This window comes from Pinus tabuliformis, chromosome 1_2, assembly GCF_031772625.1.
Source record: "Pinus tabuliformis cultivar Carrire ecotype Pingquan chromosome 1_2, CPIR1, whole genome shotgun sequence".
In the NCBI taxonomy this organism is placed as follows: Eukaryota; Viridiplantae; Streptophyta; class Pinopsida; order Pinales; family Pinaceae; genus Pinus; species Pinus tabuliformis.
Window position 1 is genome coordinate 1059027022 of NC_142298.1, and position 8366 is coordinate 1059035387.

The window sequence follows — 8366 nt, forward strand, 5'->3', positions numbered from 1 at the left end:
TTCTTGCCCACAAACTCGAATTGACAGACTTAACTAGATGACAATGCCATGTCACTCTTGCTAGATGCAAATCAAGTCATCTTGCTTATTTGGAAATTAGAATTTTTCCATTTGACTAAGGCACAAGTCAAATGAAGCCTTTTCTTTCTAAAATTTAACACTTGGCTCCTCCTCTCATGATTAATGCACTTTCTAAGGTGATCAAAAGGTGAAAGGAATAAATAGGAACAAAAATATCATCAATATAACCTTTCATCTAGACATGTGACGAATTTCGAGCTCCATTATCTTAACCATGACAAGTTCTAAACGAACGTGAACCACACAACAGTACAATAGGAATCACATCTAGAAGCTTTAAATGATTCTTTATCAAGATTTTTCTTGCTTCCAGGACATCTTTTGCTACTAATATCAATTTAGGAACCAACAATCCATTTTCTAGAGGCTCTAAAACTCTTTTTTCATGGCTTGTTTACTAATAGTATCATGTTGGAATCTTGCTTATTTCTATTTGTGGTGTTGCAAGTTCAACAAAGGATGGACTATCCACTGCAACTCCCATAGCATGCAACCCATTTTCAACATATGCAAATGTGCTAGTTATTGCAGAGGCTAATGTTGAAGCTACAAATGTTGTAATACATCCTTTTGCAAGGGAGCATTGGTCATTAAGTATTCAATTATGGTATCTATAAATTCAATTTCCTTTGTATCTTTGCTTCTCATGGAACCTGCTTAAATTATATTAACTCTTATGTTGTAGCATATTCGAGGTTCAAAAGCAAGAATCTTAGTGTCACATTCCAAGGTAGCTTTTGTAGAACTCATTTCTCCACCAAATCCTGGAATGATCCTTTCTAATGTCATATATGTGAGAGATATTATGAACCCACCAAGATTCATTATAGGTAATAGCAATGAGGCAAAAGAATAACTTGAGGTTGAAACAACTGCAAAGTACCCCTGCCTTGATGTCTTAAGAAGAGGTATATTGACCTCTAGGCCATTTGCAAGTGAGTGCACAAGAATATAAATGCTTCCAAAGTCTTGTTTTACATGCTCTGTAACTTCTTGAACTGTCTAATTTGAGGCTACTACACACCTCCTTTTAAGCTAGTTTCAAATGTGTTATTAGGTAGAACCCATGTGCCAACAAGAATTTTTACATCAATGGAAGTAAGGGACTTTTCTATGGGCTCAACCATATCCATTTCCAACTGCTATCCAAGAACAAATGCTCTCTTTCCTAATAGGATCCTCTTCACATTAAGGACTTCTTCTAATAGTAAGAAGCCTTGTATTCAGACTATAGCTTGGTCCAAACCTTGGGCATACAAAATGTGCACATAAGTATGACTTCAACATCTTATTAGAAAACTAATTCCTTCAACCTACATGAACATAAATGGAGAAGGAGTGCCACAAATATTTAGTAGAATGAATGAATGCAAATTCTATAAACCCTAAGGATGAGGATGAAGCAAGACAAGAAGAAATAGGCAATGCATTGAAAACATGGCTTTCATGATAACTTGGTCATTAAAGATTTTTTACTGTTGGAATTGACAGGGAATTTACTAAGGCCTTGAAAAGCATAGGGGCCTCCAAAATTTTGATATATAGGCTACAATTTTGGGTGGTTTTGTAGCAGCTACAACAAACTGCAAATACATTAAAACATCATTTTTTCGAAATTACATATATCACTATATTTGACATTATTTTTCTATAATCTAGACAAATTCATTGTTCATAAAAAAACATACACATGTAGAGTTGATTGTGTATATTCTAAGTACATATTAAAAAAAATAGTTTTTACTATTTTTAAAGTATTATTCTCTATATCAAAATCTTAAAACTCCCTTGTCTATTTCCACTATAACTTTCTTAACCATTTGGAAAAAAAAAAATATGGTGCACTAGAAGACACTCATACCTACAATCGAAAGAAAAGGGAATGTTTGATAATGGTATGACCATTTTAGGTTGCATTAATGGAAAGCCTTGTAATTTCAAGGATATAATGACTTTCTATATATATGTGACATAGGTCAATTCCAACTGCTACCACTATAACCTCTACGCAAACCATGTCGACCCCAACACGTGGCCCACGAGTAAACTAAGGAGATTTGAACATGAAAACCTCTTGGAACATAATACTTCGTTTTCATGGTCATTGCCAATTGAGTTGCTCTCGGGGGGTTGATATATATATATATATATATATATATATATATATATGAAAAATAGTTGTGCACAAGAATAATTTGTTCTCTACAACTTTACAAGTTTCTGTAGCAAGATTTCATCATTTAGATACTCAAATGTTACATTAATAGAAACATATACATTATATTTTGCATGAAAAGTAACAAAAATATGTTTAAAAAACTTAATTGGGCCTATAGCTTTGATGTCATATTACACTGACTTTGACCATATATATGAGAAAATGTATCATAGTTCAGTTCTCAAATCAGCTTTGAGGACATCCATCACTGTGTGTTATCCCCAAAAGCAGGCTCACTCAATATTGTTATTTGAGGAAAACCATGTTGTAAGGGGATAGGTTTTCGCTCTTGTCAAATGTCTCTAAGTCTTAGACCATTAATTTATTTCTTTATGTCCAAAAAAAATAAACTCTTAACAAAAGTGAATTTAAAAATACTTCAAAATCATTTTTATCTCATTTCACAATAATTATTTTAAAAATACATTTATAATTGAAATAATTACTTTAAAAAATGAGTTTAAAGAAATTATAAAGCAATTTTTTTTTTTTTTAATAAACCTAAAAGAAATCTAACTTTAACTAAGGCATCGTTCTGTACTAAATAGGCAACCCTTTTATAAAATATTACCCCACATTCAACAAACTATTACATAAACAGGAAAAGGGGGATGAACAACATAATTAAGTGGATCGAAGTGGTTTATAATTTTGATATTAAGGCACTTTTAATTAGTGTAACTAGGCATAGTTGGCCAGAAATTTATGGAAATTTTAGTTATATTTAGAGAAAAATTGATAAGGATTTTTGTAAATCCAAGTTATAGTTGTTAAATTTCAAAATTTTAGGTGTTACAGACGTTTTTGATGGTGCTGAATCCATTTCCACCATCAAAAACACAATTCAAACACTACCTTTACAAATTTTTTTGAAATTTTTTGACCCAGACTCCAGCCACTTTTGACTGGGCAATTCCTCCCCCTCCTTAAACACTCCCGACCGAACCCTTCCAAAATCTCAAACCCAAACCGACACCGGTAGACCAATGGTTCCGAGCACCGTATAATAATACAATTCGTCCACCGATTATTATTATTTATTAATTTTATAGGAGCCGTTTTGTATGGATTTCATTATTTTTGCAATTGTATTCATGAACTTTAGGTATATATTCCATTCTCGGCGGGAAAATATACAATGCAATTCGCATTCTCTGTGAACAAATTAGGATTGGGGTCGAAGGTGCCAGGAGCCCTAATTCTTTCTGGTTTCAGAATTAGGGTTTAAGGTTAAAGAGGGATTTCTTTCTGGCTTGCCTTTTTCTGTACCTCTTTGTGGAGATGGCTATGACAATGAACGTGGCGAAGATCCCTATGCTAGTGGACGTGGTGATAACTAGCAACGTTGTCCACGAAGCTATGATAGGAAGCGGCTCGGCAGTGAATATAATGTCTTATCATACAATGAAAGCTCTGCGTCTCCAACTCACGGGGCCGAGTACTCATTCTCTGAAATTTCATAGCGGCAGTGAGTGTATCCCAGCAGGTGTGATTAATAACGTTCCTGTTGATGTTGGCCGGGTTCGAATCTTGACCACATTCCATGTTTTGCCACCGCCAGATGCGAATCCGAAGACCTCCTACTCTCTGCTGCTAGGCAGGCCATGGATGTCCGCAGCGAATGCATCAATCGGAAGGGATAAAGAGTGGGGCTTTGTCCGCAGCGAATGCATCAATCGGAAGGGATAAAGAGTGGGGCTTTGTGGTGAAAATTTCTAGGGGTAACGAGACCATTACTATTCCTCACCGGAAGACCGCCAGTGCTATCTCTATCTCTATCTTACTCCCTCTTTCCCTCACTATCCCTCTCCCTCTCTATCTATCTCTCTTATCTTCCCTCTTTATCCCCCTGCCATATTTTTCTCTATATCCCTCCCTCTCTCCTTTTCTCTCTTTCTTTCCCTAACTCCCTCATTATCTCTCTCCCTCTCTCCTACATCATTGTCTCTCCTTCTCTCTATATTTCTCTCTCACCCCCCCTCAACTCTCAATGTCCCTTCCTCTCTCCTTCTTTCTTTCCTCCCTTCTTGTTGTTTTCCTTCTCTCTCTTTCTCCCCCACTCTCTATCTCTTTATTTTTGTTTACATATTTGTATGTGTCTCTCTATTTCTTCTTCCCTCCCTCTCTCCTTCTCTCTCTCTCACTCACTCCCTCTCTTTGTCTCTCTCCATCCTTATCTCTCTCCTTCTCTCTCACTCGGTATCTCTATCTCTCTCTCTCTTCTTCCACTCTCTCTCCCTATATATTTATCCTCTCTTGAGCTCCCTCCCTTCCTCTCTCTCACTCTTTCTCCATTCTAATATTGATCTCTTTATTTCCATTTACATCTCTCTCTCTCTCTCGTCCCTATATCCCTGTCTCTCTCCCTCCCTTGCTCCGCCCCCTTCCTCTATTTCTCTATCCCTCCCTCTCACTTTTTTTTAGCTTTACAACACCCTCCCTCTCTCTCTCCCTATATATATATATATATATATCCCTCTATTTCTTTATCCCTCCCTCTCTCACTTTATTTGAGCTTCACAACAACTCCCCCCCTTTCTCTATACATATACATATACATATATCCCTCTATTTATCCATCCATCCCTCTCTCACTTTATTTGAGCTTCACAACAACCCCCCCTCCCCTCCTTCCCGCCCCTGCTCTCTCTCTCCCTCTCTCTCTCTCTCTCTCTCTCTCTATATATATATATAGACACATACACACACACACCCTCTAGCTCTATATCTATCTCCCTCCATTTATTTATATCTCTCTTAATCCCTCTTCCCCCCTCTTTCTCTCACTCTCAATCCTACCTCTCTGTGGCTATCTCTCTTCTCCTCCCTCTCCCCCCCTACCTCTATCTCGATCTCTCCCTATCTTCTTATTCATCTCTCTCTCTCTCTCTCTCTCTCTCCCGCAATTCCCTTCTCTCCCTCTCTCTCCTCCCCCCTCTCTGTTGTCGCCCTAGTGCCTCCCTCTCTGATCAGAATCTGGATTAGGGGCAAAAATTTGCTCAAAAAAATAAAAGTGTTAGAAATCAATCAAAACCTTAATGACCGCGTCTGTCTTGGTGATACGATCCCAACGCAACTCATTTCACTCAAAATGGAGTTCGTATGAGAAAGTTAGATCCCATTATCCATTTTGTCAAACAGGGAAAATTTTGTGATTGGGATCTTGACTAGGCATTCATACAGCTTAGTCAGAAAAAAAAAATATTCTAGGGAATATTCCTAGAATATTTTGACATATGGCTCAATTGGATTTTGACACTTGTCGGCATCAGATTGGTCAAAGGCAGTTTTGGTAGACCACTGATATGGTGACACGTGGCAAGCCCGGAGGTCGCCACATGCCCTCTCAAAGGTTGGTTAAAAGTTTGTTTGGCGGGCTGGGGAGTTGAACTCATGACCTTGCCTACACAAGTGCAAGTCTCCACTCCTATGCCACACGTTGGTTCTTAACTAATATGGAGCGTGCATTTTATTTAAAGACATAAACTTTGGAGTTTGGGAGTTAACCACTAGCGTTAACCCTCTCCCATGTGACCAGCATTACAAACCTTAACATATAACATTTTATGCTAACCGCACTTAATGCACGAAGCAGGTTTAACGATTAATTAACCATGCTTAACTATTAATTAAACAACAGTTAAGTTGGTGGATTTTTTGGTGGAGCTGACAAATCCGAAGCTAACTCCAAATTTGATGGAGTTACTAGAGTTTTTCTAGACTTAGCGAAGATTTCCTTGGAGAAACTGAAGAGGCCATAACTTTGGCTATTTTCGACCAATTTTGGCTCAAAAAGAGTCATTCCCAGATGATTTGGATGCTCTTAACATAATGGAATAGCTTGCAGAGGTAGACAGGAAATTTTGCATGTGATATTTCTACGTTTAAGCTTAAGGAAGCCTAGGGCCATCATGAGAGGAGGTCATGCCTAGGTCAACTGAAGTCCAATTACAGAGCTTAGAAAGTAATTTTTGGAGTTTTTGGGTCTTTTGAATCCAATGGAGCAGGTTGCAAAGCCATTGGAGCATTGCAGGTGCATGTAATCATAGAATTGACCATTAATCCTAAGAGGGCCTAGCCACTGAAGCAGGTCCAAGGAGATGTAGCCCAAGAGGGGTGAACTCCTTTATTAGCTTTGTGTTCATGAATTTGTTGTGTTTTACTTCTCTGCAATTTTACTTGGTTTATATGTGTTTAAAACAACTAATTAATCTCACAAATTTCTCATAAAATACACATAACACTTGAAACATATATCCTCACATTTTGGTTAATTTGAGATGTTCCTACACACAATTTTAATACTGATGAGGGAGTTTTCATAGCATTAACAAGTTTTCCCAACATTTCAGATCAAGTTGGTATTAGAGCACTTGTTAGCCCATTTTAACCCTGAGATGGTTTTCCAAGGTTAGCTAGAAAATTAGCTATTGGTTTTGTATTTGTGCAAGGAGAATTTATCTGTGTGCAAGTTTATGTGATGGCAGCTTCAACAAGTGATGTTTCTAATCCATATTCCTTAGCAAGACTCTTTGATGAATATATGTTGCAAGATATTATCATCATGAGGGATATGGTGCAAGAGTTGGATGAATATAGGAAGGATAACACTATACTTGAAGAGCAGTTGATGGCCATGAAGGAGGAGAACCAAGAGCTTCTTGAAAAGATGCATGAGATGGAGATTCAAATCCATGATGCCAAGGAAACCCTAGCCAAGTATGTGCATGAAAATGAGGTATGAAATTCAATTTCCTCTCAAAATGAATGTTTTGGTGCTTTTGAAAGACACGCTAGAGGAATATGATCCAAATTATTGATGAAGATGGTTATGGAGGTAAAGGGTTAGGCAAACATGCACAAGGCATAGTTGAGCCAATTGTTGTTGAGGAAAGGCCTAGGTATTTGGGTCTTGGTTATGGACAACATGATGGAGAATGCTCAAAATCCAAGAAGGCACATGAAGGTGTTCCAAGAATGACTTTTATTACATGTTCATTACCTAAATCTTGTGAAGCTTGTGTTCATGAGGAATGCAAAAGTTTTATACCCACTTTGCAAGAAGATGCTCATAAGCATGCAACTTGTGGAAATGGCAAACAAGAGGATGTTGAAAGCTCTAAGGTCATTGAAACCAGTGTTGATATTCCGAAGAGAGCCACTACTTCATCAAATTCACCTCCTCAAGAAATGGACAAAGGTGAATGTGAAAAGTATAAATATACCTTTAATCAAGTTTCTTTTGATTATGATCAACATGCTAAATCTTCACATAATATTTGGAGAAAATTTACATGTTCCTTTTGTGGTTTGAATAACCATATGGTTTTGAGGTGTTGGAAGAGGATAGCCATACACAAGAAACTTTCGAAACAAAAGGGACAGAAAGCCAAAGGTCCATTGGATAATGGAAACTATGTTGAAACTAAGATGCAATTATTTTGCACTCATTGCCATAAGCAGGGTCATCTTGTAGACAAGTGTTGGACTTTGCATCCAACAAGTGATCCATGTGATTTGAAGAAGGTGGAGAGAGAATTTGGCAAGAATGGAAAAGAGGATTCCATAATTGATGTGGGTCAGGATGATACACATGATGAAGTGCAGCAGAAAGAAGCGCCATTGAAATGGTTTGGAAATGGATGGTTAGATTTCTTAACCAATTAAGGCCTTGCATTTATTTTGGCAATTGATGCAAATATTGCCTTATTAATGCATTTCCTTGTTATTTGGATGCATTTCTTTTCTCTTGAAAGTATGCTGCATATTGCATGAAGCAAGATGTTGGAAAAATAGAGTTATGTTGACTCACTTAGATGCAACAAAGATGGCAATTTGCAACTACAAATTTGCATGCATGTTGCATTCGTGAACTGGCATGTTTATGCCAGGAAGGTGTTCGAAAGTGGAGTATGTTGAATCACTTTATTGCAACAAATTTGGTCATTTCATCTCTTTAAGTACTCGTACATACTAATGAGATTCTTGTACTTGTGATTGTACTTGTGAGAGAGTTGAGAATTGTTATACATGCATGGGAGTTTGTGTGTATGAATCGTGGAATTTT

The 8366-nt window shown here is 37.3% G+C and overlaps 1 pseudogene; it reads right to left on the minus strand.

Annotated features, from left to right (window-relative positions):
- Positions 1–487: 487 nt before the first annotated feature.
- LOC149209786 (enoyl-[acyl-carrier-protein] reductase [NADH], chloroplastic pseudogene) lies at positions 488–1368 on the minus strand (annotated as a pseudogene).
- Positions 1369–8366: the final 6998 nt, after the last annotated feature.